The sequence below is a fragment of the Urocitellus parryii genome, chromosome 8 (genome assembly GCF_045843805.1).
Source record: "Urocitellus parryii isolate mUroPar1 chromosome 8, mUroPar1.hap1, whole genome shotgun sequence".
NCBI classification, from domain to species: Eukaryota; Metazoa; Chordata; class Mammalia; order Rodentia; family Sciuridae; genus Urocitellus; species Urocitellus parryii.
The window spans coordinates 118,426,104-118,444,186 of NC_135538.1; the positions used below are offsets into that span (position 1 = coordinate 118,426,104).

At 37.3% G+C, this 18,083-nt stretch overlaps 2 pseudogenes; both read right to left on the minus strand.

Annotated features, from left to right (window-relative positions):
- Positions 1-375: 375 nt before the first annotated feature.
- Positions 376-739, minus strand: LOC113175623 (protein cornichon homolog 4-like; annotated as a pseudogene).
- A 10,507-nt stretch (positions 740-11,246) lies between these two features.
- LOC144256454 (protein cornichon homolog 4 pseudogene) lies at positions 11,247-17,504 on the minus strand (annotated as a pseudogene).
- Positions 17,505-18,083: the final 579 nt, after the last annotated feature.

The window sequence follows — 18,083 nt, forward strand, 5'->3', positions numbered from 1 at the left end:
TCAGAAAGGTTCCTTCCTATTCTAATTCATGAAATAATTTGAGGAGTATTAGTATTAATTCTTCCTTGTAGGTCTTGTACAACTCAGCTGTGAATCCATCTGGTCCCAGGATTTTCTTAGTTAGTGGGCTTTTGGTGGTGTCTTCTATTTCCTTGCTTGAAATTGATCTGTTTAAATTGTGTATGACCTATGACTCAGTTTGGGTTGATCATATGCCACTGTAGTGTATAAATGCATATTAACTCCAACCACAGTTTCTCTGGCTTCAATCATTTATCATAATAAAAATCATATTATATGAAGTATGATATGTCAAGAGCTTTGTAATGTTTTTAACAACCAATAAAAAAATAAAAATAAATAAATAAAATCATATTATAAAGATACATAAGGAAATGAAGCAAGTAGAAACCAAGCTTGATCATGGCTTCTTTCAAGTGTGACTTCAGTTGCCCTCAACTTTGTATCTCTATTGGATCAAACACTCCCATGTTGCCACTTGGCACCATAATGAACCAATCTATATTCCCAGTAGCAACAGGTAAGTACAGAGGGAAGATGAAGTAGTGCAATGAAACAAGAAAAATATGGTGACAATGGTATGACCAAAAAATTCTGAGCAACATGATCTAGCATTAATATAGTAACATTCTAAATCAGATGATATAATTCTGAAGACAGTGAGGGAGATGAAGGCACAACAACTGTGGAGTGAGGAGATGAACACTACTGCCTCCATCCTCCTCCTTCTCCTTTCCTTTCTCTTCTGTTGCTGATGCTCTTTCCATCAAACTGACAAGAAATATATTTACATAAAGAAAATAGAAAATACTTAAAATCCACAAAAAAACTCACCTTATTTATATAATATCATTGTTGGAGTTAACAATTTTACTAAATTGATTAATGCCTCAATTGCTTTTCTCACATGCTGTGACAATTCAGCACCCTCCTTTAAAAGATACTAAGTTATTGTGGTTTAGATGCTTCTATCAAAATCCAGAAACCACATAAATCATTTGAACAAGGAAAACTTAACATAGACCTATTCATGTCTGAGGTCCTGGGTTTAATCCCTAGCACTGAAAACAAAAATAATAAAAAGAATTAACAAGTAAAAGGTGGTTAACTACTAAAAGAAGTAAAGGAAGGCTCCAAAGAATGCATAAATGGCACACGTAGTGAGTAGATAAGCAGATACTACCTCTTTGGATGAGGCAGAGTAGCAAATGAAAGAAGCAATGTACTATAGGATCCCCAATGAGACTGAGGTGCAGAGCTTGTTATGGAAGATGGCACTACACTCAGATAATAATGTGAGCAATCTAAGAGCAAGAAGAGACATACCACCAGGGATTAAACTCTGGTTTCTTATGACACAAAGGTAGCATATATGATCCAAAGGGACAGGAATTCCCTGAAGATAGGGAAATATTGAGCAAGATGGTTTTTCTTCAGGGATCTGTTCTGGTATGTTGTTTTCAGCTGACTGATCAGAAGATTGATCCAATCAAATGTTAGCCCCTAGATTCATGAGATTAGAATTCTCTTTCTATTGAAATCTTGTTCCTGCTTTGCTGCATTCCAGAAAATTTAGGCAGAACTGAAAAGTTATAAAGTAATTTATGGGATTATTTGGTGCATTTTTACATTTTGGTAGTTTCTGTCCCTTAAGTTTCTTTGTCCAGGTCAGAAGCAGTTCACAAGTTATTGTTCCACATCCCAGGAGGTACATTTCTACTTTAGAGACTTTTTTCCTTACTATCCCTAAATTTTTAATCTCATTTCCAAGGCCCACCCTCTATTCCCAAGATCCATCCTCAGATTGGATGATTTTCTACAGCCATTTTCTAGAAGGGCTCACAAAACCAAGAGAAACAACTGTGATTAATAACAAATTTATTATAAAAGTTCTTGGAAAAAAGAGTGAATAGCCAGATGAACATGTACATAGGGTGAGGCCCAGAAAAGTTTCTACCCCATGGTGGAGTTTCAGAGGCAAAACCCTGACACATGGATGCATTGTTGTTCATCAACTCAGAAGCTCCCTCAACATTTTTATGGATGTTTCAATGTGTAATTATGATTGATTAAATCAGTGACTGCTGGCAATTAATTACCTCAACCTCCAGCCCTATTTCCTCCCCTTTTTCAATTTTCTACTCATAAAATTTATTTCTTTGGCAACCTTCCCCCATCCTGAGGTGACATAGGGGATTTCTAAAGGTTATCTTATTAACATATCCTCAGATGGCTGAAAGGAGCTAGTTATTAATAAAAACAGACTCTCCCTCCATCTCTATCAGGAAATTCCAAGGACTTTAGGAGCTGTTTTCAGGAACCAGGGAGAGAAACTACTTTTCAGGAACCCAGGGAAGAGACTAAAAATACAGATAAAGATATCAATATACACATTTATTACTATGTCACCAAAAGGTGAGTCTTCTACACACCACTGGAAAGTGCATCGAAAAAGAAAAACAGCCCAGTATGGTGGCCCATGTATGTAATCCCAGCAGTTTAGGAAGCTGAGACAGGAGTATCACAAGTTCAAAGCCAGACCCAGCAACTTAGCCAGGCTCTAAGCAATGCAGAAAAACACTGTCTCAAATAAAATTTAAAAGAGTTGGTGATGCTGAAGTTGTAGGTCACTAGTGAAGCATGAGTGAAGCACTGCCTTCAATCCTCAGCACCACATTAAAAATACTTTTTACAAAAGGTCACTCAGTGATTAAGTACCCCTGGATTGAATCTCTGGTACTAAAGAAAAAAAAGAAAACAAAACAAAAGAAACAGAACTACCTTACCTTGCAGTGGCCCCTCCAGTGCATTGTACCAACAATCTCATATTGTGTCAGTTGGCAAAGAAGTGTTTACAAGGTCTTATTCCAATAACACAAAGAAGACCAACATGGAGTAGATTTGGAACAGAAATGCAATCAAATGATAGTGGACACTGTCCACATCTCTAACTTTATACCTTATGTATGCATACATGTTACACCATTTTACAAACATTTGAACTTCCATAAAACAACAAATCTATCATGCAAAGCCAGCTAACAAATGAAGAGGTTCTCACCTGATCCCCAACATAAGGAAAGAAGCACTCCAAGTCACTGTACACTACACTGCTATATTATTTTTTCTTCAAATTAGTCAGTCTCATTGACTATATTGTTACCTAAAAGATAACAATTTGTATAGAAAATCATAAATATAAAAGAGAGGAAGAAAATGATCAATATATACAAATACACACATGTACATCACAAACCACCATGTTTGTACTAATTTGGCAGCAAATAGAAAACTAATATGCCTACATTGGTGACACACCCAACATGGAACAAAGCACTGGAAGAGATATGTGCTTGCAGAAAACATGAAATTCCCTGTCTCCTGCACACAGGAAGCTGAGGATCCAAATAACCTCACATGCTCTGCTAAAAAAATGTCCAGTGAGCCAATGACCCAGAGAAGGTCTGAAGTTCAGATGAAAAAGCCCAATGACAACCAGGAATAAGTGATACAGACCCTGGATTTTGCTTCAGGGCCAGGGAAGGGGATCCAAGTAATGAGATGATTCTGCCTTTTCTCAGGAGACACCAACACAGAGTTCTTATGAACCAGTTCAGACTAGCCTCCAGATGGTGAGGACTTAAATAACTAAGAGAAAACCCACGGCTCCTCTTCCCCCATTGTCCCAAGGCCACAATAAGTCTCCTCCAACCTCCATGCTTCCTTTAGGGAAGAGGATAGGAAGGTCATTGACCAAAGAAATTCTACATATGTTATACACTCAAAAACTCTTCAGTTAGAAATCTCTTGCCTCCAAAGGGGCTGAGCTTCAGAAACAAGATTAGAATGATTGAAATAATAACTAAACAACATTTTTCTTTCTTGAAGATTTGAGTTTAAATTTGTGCACCCCCCCCCATTTCCACTAATACAGGTTTAATCAGATACATTGGTATTTCCATCTTTGTTGAGTTGCTTGACAGAAACTAGATCATATGAAATGGCTGAGCAGACCCAGGTGACCCTTGGAGAAAAGTAAATTCTGCTTATTTTTCTCCAAGACAGTAGTTGGTATCCAATTATAACTTTTTATATAAGAACTGATTGAGATTAACCAAGAAGAAGAAAAGGAAGGAGAACAAAGCAGACAGGGGAGAAAGTGAGAAGGAGTGAAGAAAAAATACTTTTGAGACTTTCCAGTGTATCAAACAGTATTCTCTGTGCCTTAATGCACTCATAATATAATTCTCACAGAAAATTTTTATTTATAACTCATTGTTAATATTTCATGAACAAGATGAGATTGATCATTTGTCCACATTACACTATGGCCCCTCAATAGGAAAGCGTTGATTCTAGCATAGTAATGGTGGTTATCCTTACAAAATAAAAGAGTATGAAAGTTATACATGAAAACATATAGACATTAATTCACCAGAGAATTGGGGGATGGTAAAAAAGACTATTTGATTCTTCTTTTTAATAAACATTGCCGCAGTCTGGCTGGGCATAAAATCACGAGCCACAACACACCTTGTAGATTCAAACAGCAACTCTTTATTCCCGAATTCACACCGGCCCTCTACAAACACGTTCTGGGGAAAATTCACGTTCTTGCCAGCACTTGTTGTTTGACTTCATAATGGCTGCCAATCTTACTGGAGTGAGATAGTATCTTAGGGTGGTTTTGATTTGCATTTCTCTGACTGCTAAAGATGGTGAGCAGTTTTTCATATACTTGTTGATTGATTGTATGTCCTCCTCTGAGAAGTGTCTGTTCAGGTCTTTGGCCCATTTGTTGATTGGGTTATTTGTTTTCTTATTGTTTAATTTTTTGAGTTCTTTGTATACTCTGGATATTAGGGCTCTATCTGAAGTGTGTGGAGTAAACATTTGTTCCCATGATGTAGGCTCCCTGTTTACCTCTCTTATTGTTTCTCTTGCTAAGAAAAAACTTTTTAGTTTATGTAAGTCCCATTTGTTGATTCTAGTTATTAACTCTTGTGCTATGGGTGTCCTATTAAGGAATTTGGAGCCCGACCCCACAATACGTAGATCAGAGCCAACCTTTTCTTCTATCAGACCCATAGTCTATGATTTGATATCAAGGTCCTTGATCCATTTTGAGTTATCTTTTGTGCATGGCGAGAGAAGGGGATTCAGTTTCATTTTGTTGCATATGGATTTCCAGTTTTCCCAGCACCATTTGTTGAAGATGCTATCCTTCTTCCATTGCATGCTTTTAGCCCCTTAATCGAATATAAGATAGTTGTAATTTTGTGGATTGGTCTCTGTGTCCTCTATTCTATACCATTGGTCCACCCGCCTGTTTTGGTACCAGTACCATGCTGTTTTTGTTACTATTGCTTTGTAGTACAGTTTGAAGAGCATTCTACTTTCCATCTCATCTCCCCTCTCTTCCCACCTCATCCTCTCTTCTCTCATTTCTTCCACACCCTTTCTCAGGTAAACAATTTTTAAAAATCTCCAGATTCTTCCTTTTATGATTTTCATAAATTACACACACACACATCAAATACCAAGCCCAACAGGCAAAGCCAAAAAAAGCAAAACACAGCCAACTTCTGCCACTGTCCCACTACTTTCTCTCTGTCAGAAAACTGTCTGCCTCAAAACTCATAAAAATCCATATTCCACATAATTATCAATAGTCCTGCCACAAAACAACATATAGTTCAAATAAAACACTGGAAGTCTCTGAAATCTTTTCTTCCCCTTCCAAACTCCATGCCCACAAATCTATTCAGTTGACTCTAGTTTCTAAACCTGTCTGACCCCTCCTCCCCCACCCCACTGCCATGCCTCAGGTCAGGCACTCATTCTCTCCACATCATAACTGCACTCCAGGCCTCCTTTTTGCTCACCTCCCATCCATCCATTCACAGCTGCCAACATGAGCATTCCCAGCATGGCTCTGTTTAGGATTCCCCCTACTCTGCATCCAAACTCCATAACACAGAAACAAAGCCTTTACTGATCTGGTATCTGTCTTCCTCTCCAACACTTCTCCCCAAACTCCACCATCTGAGTCCCTCATGGCCCACACACTCAACCCCAAGATCTATCTGGTCAAATGCAAGTAGCCACAATCACCAGGTTGTATGCCCTCTGCCTTTTCACCTTCCAGCCCATCAACCTCCAGGGCTCCTGTGCCAGACCAAGACCTCATCCTGACAGCTGTGAGTAGTGTTAATAGAGGACCATCTCTCTAATCCAGAATTGTCCCTTTCTATCATCCTCCTCCTCATGCCTCCTACCAACCATGAAAGCCTCATTCTACCCAGAATAATCAACCATATTCATAACTCAAAGGTTTCATAACAGTTTCTCCCCCTGGGTTAAACTCTGGCACCAAAATATCCATCGAGCTAAATATACACTTCTTTGGAACCTTTCTCAGACTCTCACTAAGGTTCTGCCTGAGCCCCTATGTAACACTGCAGCTTGTCCTCACTTCTCAGCCAAAATCCTGAGACCCTTTCCTAGTACTACTCAGTCTTTTTTCTTAAATACTTATCACCTTATCACATCTTGTACTGAATTATTTATTACTACTTTTTTTCCTTTGCCTTTACATGGTGAACTCTTCAGGGCTCAGACCTCTCTTACACTCTCTTACACTAATATATCTCTGGTGCACAAAACAAATGCCCACATATTTTAGATGCTCCATAAACAGTGTTTTTATTGAATCAATGAATAAATGAATGTGCCATTTTTTCCATTTCACCTATGAAATGTGAGGCTAAATTACATGATCCCTGATATTCCCATCAAACCCAGTACTCCCAAGGTCTCTAGAATAAAGGTCAAATAACTAGCCGGCCACCTTCAGTCCCAAATTAGCCTCTTGATAGGAGCCTCCTTTCTGAAGAAGCAGATGTACATTCCATTGTCAGAAACCTGGACCTGCAGATGTATGTAGCAGTCTGACCATGGGTGATAAAGTCACTCACAAGTGAGGTCCACCATGTGTACTCAGCCATATGCTCCTCAGCCTGTTCCCACTGGTTCCAATAGATGAACACTGCTTGTGAGAATGTGGTATGAAACCACCCCACTTCCATGTTCTCTGCATTCATGGCTGGGACTAGAATACAGGGCAGTATGGCATCCTCAGCCACGACTGCCATAATGGGGTGTTGAGGGCCCACAACCTGGAACTGCTCTGTGGACACAGACACAGTGGGGAGGAAGCTAGAGAGACACAGAACAAAAAACAGAGAACACACACCATCAAGTGGGAAGGCTAAGAAAGCTAGGGCAGGGGCCACATAAAACACAGAGTCAAATGCTACTTACTACTATGAAAATCCTGCTCTCATCATTCATAGAAATACCAATCACTGCATGTTCAAGAAGAAAGTTCATCTCACTCTTCACTCTCTTGGTGTTCTTGGTCTTCTGAGGCTACCAATGACTCCTCTGCAGGACACACTGCACTGGGTCTCCAAAGAGCTACTCTCAAACCCTGTGCTGCTCCACTCTGGTCTCAGCCACCATTAAATCTCAAATGGAAGATGACTAGGATTCCTGGGTCAGTGATCCTTTTTAAATGTGAACTAATCCATGTTGCTGCTCTGCTCAAAGCTCATTATGGCTGTCCACATCTCCCCAGGCCTGACAATGTTGATCCTACATCCCAAGACCCCTCTGAACTCAACTGCTGCTTCTCTCTTCATGGGTTGTAGTCCAGCCAACATTGGCCTCTGTGCTTCCTCACACCTCAGCACACTGCCAGCTCTGCACAGGCTTCTCCCTCTTAACTGATATATATAGAATATTTCACCCTTAAACATGCAAATACATTTTCTTAGCAGAATATTTATCTTTCTCTAAAATAGCAAATGTAAAAACATAGAGATACTACCCTGCATTCTATCAGATCATAATGGAATAAAATTAGAATTCAATGATAAAATAAAAAATAAAAGCTACTTCAACACCTGAAGACTAAATAATATGCTACTTAATGAACAATGGATTGCAAAAGACATCAAGGAGGAGATTAAAAATTCTTACAGGTAACTGAGAATACAATACAATGTATTGAAATTTCTGGGACACTATGAAGGGCAGTACTAAGAGGAAAGTTTATTGCATGGAGTTCATTCCTCAAAAAAAGAAAAAGTCAAAAAATAAATGATCTTGCATTACATCTCAAAGTCCTAGAAAAAGAAGAACAAATCAACATGAAAAGCAGTAGGAGATAGAAAATAATTAAATCAGAACTGAAATCAATGAAATTGAAACAATTGAAAAAAAATTGACAAAACGAAAAGTTGGTTCTTTGTAAAAATAAATAAAATTGACAGACCCTTAGCTACGCTAAGGAAGAGAAGGAGAGAGAAAACTCAAATTACCAGCATATGTGATGAAAAAGGAAATATCACAACATACACTACAGAAATACAGAAGATAATTAGAAATTATTTTTAAAACTTATACTCCAATAAAATAGAAAATATTGAAGGCATTGAGAAATTTCAAGAGTCATATGATTTGCCCAACTTGAATCAAGATGATATACATAATTTAAACAGATCAATTTCAAGCAATGAAATAGAATATGTCATCAGAAGCCTACCAACAAAGAAAAGCCCAGGACCAGATGGATATACAACTGACTTCTACAAGACCTTTAAAGAAGAATTAACATCAATACTTCTCAAACTACTTCATAAAGAAAAAAAGAGGGAACACTTCCAAACACATTCTATAAGGCCAATATCACCCTGATTCCAAAATCAGGCAAATACACAGCAAAGAAAGAAAACTTCAGACCAATATCTCTAATGAACATAAATGCAAAAATCCTCAATAAAATTTCATCAAATTGAATACAAAAACATATCAAAAAGATTGTGCACCATGATCAGGTGGGATTCATCCTAGGGATGCAAGGTTGGTTCAACATATGGATATCAATAAATGTAATTCATCACATCAATAGACTTAAAGATAAGAACCATATGATCATCTCAATAGATGCAGAAAAAGCATTTAACAAAATACAGCACCCCTTTATGTTCAAAACACTAGAAAAAATAGAGATAATAGAAACATATCTCAACATTGTAAAAGCCATCTATGCTAAGCCCCAGACCAACATAATTCTAAATGGAGAAAAATTAAAAGAATTCCCTCTAAAAACTGGAACAAGACATGGATGCTCTCTTTCACCACTTGTATTTAACATAGTTCTTGAAACAGACAGAATTAAATGGATATGGATAGAAAAAGAAAAACTCAATTAGCACTATTTGCCAAAATATACTTCTATACTTAGAAGAACCAAAAATTTCCATTAAAAAAACTTCTAGAACTAGAAAATTGCTGTAGTCCGGCTGGGCCAAATAACCGGGAGGTGACAAGCAACTTGAAAGTTGAAGCAGGAACTGTTTTATTTCGGGGAAACTCAGCGGGAACTGAGCAGGAACTCAAGGTAGCGGGCACCCAAGGTAGCGGGAGCCACTTATTGCAAAGCAGCAGAGGTATATATACCCAACTGATTACACACAGCTTGACTCAATTAGCATCATCCAGTTACAGCAATCAGCCAATAAGGAATCCCCATCAACTTAATGGCTCAGTGGCATTGCCTCACAAACCACTCCTCCTGGCAAACTGCCAGGTGCCATCTTGACTTGATTTGCAGTCCCCAACAGAAAATGAATTCAGCAAAGTAGCAAGATATGAAATCAACAACCATAAATCAAAGGCATTTCTATATATCAGTGAGAAATACTCTGAAAGGGAAATGAGGAAAACTGCACTATTTGCAATAGCCTCAAAAAATAAAATACTTGGAAATCAACTTAATGAAAGAGGTGAAAGACCTCTATGAGGAAAACTACAACACACTAAATAAAGAAATTAAAGAAGACTTTAAAAGATGTAAAGATCTCCCTTGCTCTTGTATAAGCAGAATTAATATCATCAAAATGACCATACTACCAAAAGCACTATACAGATTTAGTGCAATTCCAATCAAAATCCCAATGACATTCCACATAGAAATAGAAAAATAATCATGAAATTCATCTGGAAAAATAAGAGACCCAGAATAGCTAAAGTAATTCTAAAGAAGAAGAGTGAAGCATGTGGCATCACTATATCAGACCTTAAATCATACTACAAAGCAATAGTAACAAAAAAAGCAAGGTATTGGCTCCAAAACAGACCCATAGACCAATGGTACAGAATAGAGGACACAGAGACTAATCCACACAACTACAGTTATCTTATATCAGACAAAGGTGCCAAAAACATACATTGGAGAAAAGATTGCCTCTTCAACAAATGGTGCTTGGAAACTGGAAGTACATACACAACAAAAGGAAATTAAACCCTATCTCTCACCATACACAAAGCTCAACTCAAAGTGGATAAAGAACTTATGAATTAAACCAGAGACACTGCATCTATTAGAAGAAAAAATAGGTCCAGATCTCCATCATGTCAGATTAGGCCCCTTCTTTCTTAATAGGTATCCAATAGCACAAGAATTAAAAACAAAAATTAATAAGTGGGATAGATTCAAACTAAAAAGTTTATTCTCATCAAAATAAACAATCAATGAGATGAATAGAGAGCCTACAGAATGGGAGCAAATTTTTACTACACCCACATCAGATAGAGCACTAATCTCTAGGATATATAAAGAACTAAAAAAATCTTAACACCATAAAAACCAAAAACACAATCAACAAATGGGCCAAGGAACTGAACAGACACTTCTAGAAGAAGATATTCAATCAATAAACAAATATATTTTAAAAATTTCAACATCTCTAGCAATTAGAGAAAAGCAAATCAAAACTACTCTAAAGGGCTGGGGATGTGGCACAAGCGGTAGCGCACTTGCCTGGCATGCGGGCGGCCCGGGTTCGGTCCTCAGCACCACATACAAAGATGTTGTGTCTGCCAAAAAATAAATATCAAAAATTCTCTCTCTCCTCTCTCTCTCTCTCTCTCTCTCTCTCTCTCTCTTTAAAAATAAAACTGCTCTAAGATTTCATCTCACTCCACTCAGATTAGAAGCTGTTAAGAATACAAACAACAATAAGTATTGGTGAGGATTTGGGGAAAAAGGCAAACTCATACATTGCTGGTGGGACTTCAAATTGATGCAGTCAATCTGGAAAACAGTGTACAGAATCCTTGGAAAACTGGGAATGGAATCACCATTTGACCCAGCTATCTCAATCCTCATTCTGTACCCAAAACTCGAAATCAGCATACTACAAGGACACAGCACATCAATGTTTATAGCAGCACAATTCACAACAGCTAAACTGTGGAACCAACCTAGATGCCCTTCATTATATGAATGGATAAAGAAAATGTGGTACATATACACAATGGAACATTACTCAGCATTAAAAGAGAATAAAATCATGGCATTTGCAGGTAAATGGAGTTGGAGAATTAATGCTAAGTGAACTTAACCAATTCCATAAAACCAAATGCTGAATTTCTTCTATGATTTAAGGATGCTGATTCATAATGTGGTTGGGGGGGCATGGGAGAATTAGATGATCTCTAGATAGGGCAAAGGGGAGGAAGAGTAAGGGAGAGGCATGGGGTAGCAAAGATGGTGGAAAGAGATGGACATCATTACCCTAAGTAAATGTATGAGGATGAGAATGGTGTGACTCTACCTTGTGTACAACCAGAGATATGAAACATTGTGCTCTATATGTGTATTATGAATTGTAATAAATTCTGCTGTCATATATAACAAACTAAAAAAAAAAGAATAGGCAGACTGGCATTGTAGTGCACACCTGAAATGCCAGTGGCTCAGAAGACTGAGACAGGGAAATGGCAAGATCAAACCAGCCTCAGCAAAAAGTGAGGTGCTAAGCAACTCAGTGAGACCGTGTCTCTAAATAAAATACAAAATAGGGTTGGGGATGTGGCTCACTGGCCAGGTGCCCCTAAGTTCAATGCCCAGTACCCCACCCAAAAAAAAAAAAAAGAATAGGTGGATGGAAGCTATGGTGACAGAAGTCAAATGAGGAGCTCCTTAGCAGGCTGAGGAGGAAGTTAAGACAGAAAGAGACAGCAGAGTGCCTCCTGGGGTGAGGGAAGCCTTCATATCTTAATCTGGGGTGCTTCCTCAGGTATACACACATGTAAACTGTGTAATTGGAAACTGGAGATCAGAGCATTCATTCTACTTCAACATTAAAAAAAATTCCAGGCACAGTGGCACACACCTGTAATGCCAGCAGCTTGGGAGGCTGAGGCAGGAGAATTGTAAGTTGGAGTCTAGACTCAGCAATTTAGCAAGGACTTGAGCAACTGAGACAGACTCTGTCTCAAAATAAAAATTAAAAAAGGACTGGAGATGTGGTTCAGTGGTTAAGTGCCCCTGGGTTCAATCCCTGGTACAAATAATAATAATAATAATAATAATAATAATACAAGGAAAGAGTTTATGAGAAAGGGGAAGAGAAAAATAACTCTATTCACATTACACAAAATTCTTAGGCAGGTATAAATTATGAATGGTCAAAATAATCTTTGAAAAATCCTAATAACAAACATCAAGCATACATAAGTATTTTTAGTTTAAAGTTAATCTTCATTATTTTGCTGATGTTCAAGTTTCCTATTGAATATAATTTTCATGAGTCAGGGTGGTGTGCATGTATTTACAAAGCCTGGGATTACTGTGACTGTCATATCATGGCTACTTAATAAATATTTATTCGGTGACTATAACTGATCACATGCATTGCCCTGATGCTTTGGGGTGACTCAGCTCATCATGATGGGAGCACATGCAAGAGCAAAACTTCTCATCTCATGGCCAAAAATGAAAGAGACTAAGAGAAAGGGATCCTAAAATCTCCTTCAAGGGGACACCCACAATGACCTAAAGACCTCCTACTAGGCCCCACCTCCTGAAGGCTCCAACACCTCCCATTGGCACCAAGCTGGGAGCTAAACATTTAAATGTGGGAGACAAACTATAGTAGCATGGTACTACTCCATGTTTCCTGGTAGTAAGACCAGCGAGATCCCACCCCTGTCATCCCTCAGAAAAAAAGACACCACTTAATAGAGCAAGCAAAATCCCCACAATACACTCAACAGTGAGTCCAGTCAGATCGTCCTTTGTAACAATTCCTGGCATAGACCAGGGCAAAATGCCAAGGTCCAGGTCAAAGAAGAAATCTCCAGGGGGAATGAAAATAAGTGAAAAAAGGACCCAATTTTCTGCTGCCCTTGCTCCTTCAGAGGTAAGTTGATAAAGAAATAGGTGGGCTGTGTGCCCTTTGTCATGGTGCTCAGCTCAGAGAAGCTTTGATAAAGTATCCTGCTGGTACCCATGAGGATGATGGACATGGAGAATACTCTTCATCATAATAGAATTAATAGAGCATCTCTCCAACCCCACTAGAAAGGCCATGTGGCTAGTCAAAGGTATGACAGAAGAGGACAGAAAGAAGGAAAGAATAAAGGAGCAGTAGAAATGAAAAATAATGAACTCCCTCAGAACCAATGAGAAGATGTCTGGTCTGGGCCTCACCCAACAGAACTCAGAATTTTCTCCAGAACTTTGTGTGGTGGGAGGACACACAGGAGGTGCCAAAGAAGGAAGACAAAAGCCATTTGGGGAGGATGACTCTTGAGAACAGAAACTAACTCTCCCAAACTTCCCTTGGCCTTTCTGAGAGTCCCTCTCCCTCTGGCTAAAGAACTCTGCTTCCCATCAGATGTCCTCCTCACTGAAGCAGAGAGAATCAGAAAGTTGAGTGGAAAAGGTGATGGACAACAATCAAAGGTTCATATAGAGAATGAGGTGAAGAAAACATTAGCCAAGGACTTTGTGATAAAGTGGAAACTGGAAGGTACTCAGCTATGAGAAATACCAAGTTAAGGGAATGAGAAGGGGGTCCATGGTTATAAGATGAGAAGCACTCAAGTTAGAATGAAGACTCTGAATTCTATTCCTGTGGGGATGATCCAGAAAAATCTCTTGCTCCCTTTACTCTTCTTGTCAATTCAGCAGAAGAACAAATATTTGGGTAACTTATATTTCAGTGTTTCATATTTCCTAATTAATAAACAGGTGTTTTGCACTGTGTTTATCTTAAAAATCACCAAATATAAAAATGTTCTACTTACAACCAATATAAAAGCTTTTATAAAATTGATCTATTGAAAGCAAGACAATACTGTTTAGTTTTCATAGTCATAAATATTTTTTTGAGGAACAATACTGACCAAGTTGTATCACATGCATTTGTGAATATGTGACAATGAGTCCCACTGTTATGTATAATTATAATGCACCAATAAAAAAATGGGGAAAAAAGAAAATTTTATATGTATGTGTATTGCATTTATCAAACAAACCACATTCATTCATTCAGATGTTTTTCTTTCTTTCTTTTTCCCTCCAGTTTTAATGAATGCTAATTCTATATCACATACTACACCAGTATGGGTAAGAAAATTTTTATAAATCTTTTCTAATATAAAGTAGTAAATAAATAAATAAGACTCTGGGACAAGTATAGAAACCAAAGATTTAATTAATCATGTTATGGTGTGAACTGATCAATATAATCAATAAGTAATAGATAAAGGTTATAGGTATAATGCAAGATAGAATAAATAATCAATAAGCAATAGAAATAGGATTTAAACCATAGGATAAGTCAATGTGTCTGTATAGTTATAAATAAATATAAGCAAGTAAGTTAATATAGATTATAGATAGATGATTTTGATAAATGTGATAAGACAAGTATAAAGCAAGAACTGTCATACACAGGCCTAAGACTCCATTTTGATGCCTTCTATAAAAACTGTTATAAGAGCTATTTTTGAGAAAATGAAATGAAAGCTGTTTTCTTATTTAAAAAAAATTGTCTTTCTGTACTTTGTATCCCACAAATTGTACCCTACTCAGGATGCAGTGGTGGTCGTGGTGAGCTACATCCTGGGTTTGAATGCCCTTGTGGGTCTACATGAATTTGAAGTAGATTCTTGACCCACCGACCCTCCCCACACAATTTAGAATGTGACTAGCACCTGCTTGAACCCAGGACTGTAGACAACTGAACTGCAAAGCTAATGCTTTTTTTTTTTTTTTTTTTTTGCTTCTGTTTAATTGCTTGCTTGCTGACTGGAAAATTCCAGTCCTGTGTAGAGACCACAGGTCCCACTTATTAATGTTTTAATTTCTGTGATTGGCTAGCTTACATGATGATAAGCAAGTCACTTAGTTGTGGTTTTTGTCCTTATATTCTCCTTGAACGGACCAGGAAGCAGCTGTCCTCCCACAGAACTTGAGTCTCTGCAGTAGGTGACAGTCCCTGACCAGGTAAATACTGTTTAGTTTTCATAGTCATAAATATTTTTTGAGAAACAATACTGACCAAGTTGTATCACATGCATTTGTGAATATGTGACAATGAATCCCACTGTTGTGTATAATTATAATGCACATAAATAAAGCTCTCTTTTGATTTGAAATTTGGACTTAGAGTGCTTTCTGAGGCATCTCCCCATAACAATCACTTTTGGAATTGCTATTACTGTAAGGCTGATTCAGAGTGTTTTAAGGAACAGGATGCTTATTGTGCACCAATAAATACAATTTAAATTTAAAATGCTATGATTTATACATATAATTGGATATATATCCAAGTAAAAGAACAAAATGTGGCAAAAAGATATCTTCACTCCCATGTTCATTGTGGCACTATTTACAAATTCCAAGGTACAGAATCAACCTAGGTGTCATGGATGAATTAATAAAAAAATATATGCACAAACACACATATACATATATATACTGGTAATACATAATCTTTGTCTTAGTCTATTAGTGCTTCAGTGTGACACTGAAAGGACACAAAACCCAACTCTTTAAACTTATTATGTTTTAAATAATTTTCCTTGTCAATAAAAAGCATGGATGCCATGAATAATATTGAGTTAGTACTAATATAGAAATAAATAATGACAAAAACAACAAGGGACTGAGTAGAACTGCTCAGACAAGGTTCTACAGGAGCCATTCTATGTGGACAGTGAAGTAGAGCTGGCCTGAGGGATTAAGTTTCTCTTATGAAACATGGAAGGCTTTGCAGAACCTGGGCCTGTAGAGAAGCACCAAGAAGCTTTTAGAGAAGTGAATTCTGCTGTAAAACAAAGAGAGTAAGGTTTCAAGGATCTACACCATGGATTTGGATGTAATAAATGTAGCCCAAAAAAGTCTTCCTTCTGTATACTCAAATATTTCCCTTACAACAAATCTAAAAATCTCAGAAAAGCACTTTGCAACCTTGATCAGTATAACTTTCCAAGATAAACTCACTACAATATGTATACCTAGGTAACTTATAAATCAGAGAAAGGTTAACAAAGCTTTACCAATAGTCAGGATGTTAAGCATTCTCTCAAAAATTAGGAAGCTGGTCCACATATTAGAAAGCTTACTATATTTTGAATGAATAAAATCATGTTATCTGCATGTCATTCATTCTGTTTCAAAAGAAGTGTGCCTGTAGCTCATTAAAAAACAATGTAGTTCATATAGGTGCAGGATAAATGGAAGGAAGGATATAACAAGTAATATTTTTATTATTTTAAAATACTTTATATGGTAAAAATGCAGCAAAAATAGTATCTTATTCAAATACAACAGTATATACTGTTATGGTGATATTCTCAGGATGATGTAAGTAGTTGCTGGTTTGTCAACTGTTCACTGTAGTGTATCTTAACTCCTATCTCAGCTTCTCTGGCTTCAGTCATTTATCAAAGTTTTTTAATGATTTATCAAAAATCATACTATAAAGATACATGAAGGAGCTGGGGATGTGGCTCAAGTGGTAGTGTGCTCGCCTAGCATGCGTGAGGCACTGGGTTTGATTCTCAGCAGCACCACATAAAAAATAAAATAAAGATATTGTGTACACCAAAAACTAAAAAACTAATTTAAAAAAATACATAAAGAGGGCTGGGGATATAGCTCCATTGGTAGAGTGCTTGCCTTGCATGTACAAGGCTCTGGGTTAAATCTCCAGTACCAAAAAAAAAAAAAAAAAAGGTACATGAAGAAACACAGCAAGTGGAAACCAAGCTTGATCGTGGCTTCTTTCATGTGTCAATTCAGTTGCCCTCAATTTTGTATTTCTGTTGAATCATACTATCCCATATTGCTACTTGGCACCATAATTAACCAATATATATTCCAAGCAGCAACAGAAAAGTTGAGAGGGAAAATGAAGCAGTGCAATGAAACAAGCAAAATACAATGACATGGTATGGCCAAGCAATTCTGTAATTACCCACTTTTTTATTTTTGAGCAACATAATCTAGCATTGATGTAATCACATTCTAAATCAGACAATATAATTCTGAAGTAGACACAGAGGGAGATGAGGGTGCAAAAATTGTGCAGTGAGAAGATGAACACTACTGCCTCCATCCTTCTCCTTCTCCTTTTCTTTTTTTTAATACCTCTATTTTATTTTTTTATGTGATGCTGATGATCAAATCCAGAGCCTCACACAACCTAGGCAAGCACTCTACCAACTGAGCTATAACCCCATGCCTCCCTTTATTCCTCATCTGTTGCTGACACACTTTCCATCACACTGATGAGTAATATATTTGCATATAGAATATACTTAAAATCCATAAAACAAACCTCAAGATATTTATATAAATTTATTGCTGGATTTAACCATTTTAGTAAATTGATACATTTACTCAATTACTCTTTCTGATATGCTGTGATTGATTCAGCACACTCCTTTAAAAGATGTTAAGTTATTGTGGTTTAGATGCTTCTATCAAAGTCCAGAAACCACAGAAATCATTTGAATAAGGAAAAATTAATATAGACTTATTTATGTCTGCGTTCCTGAGTTTAATCCCCAGCACTGAGGAAAAAAAAGAATTAACTATTAAAAGGTGGTTAGCTACTAAAAGAAGTTTCCAAAGAATGCAGAAATTGCATATATAGGGAGCAGATACTACCTCTTGGGATGAGGCAAAGTAGCCA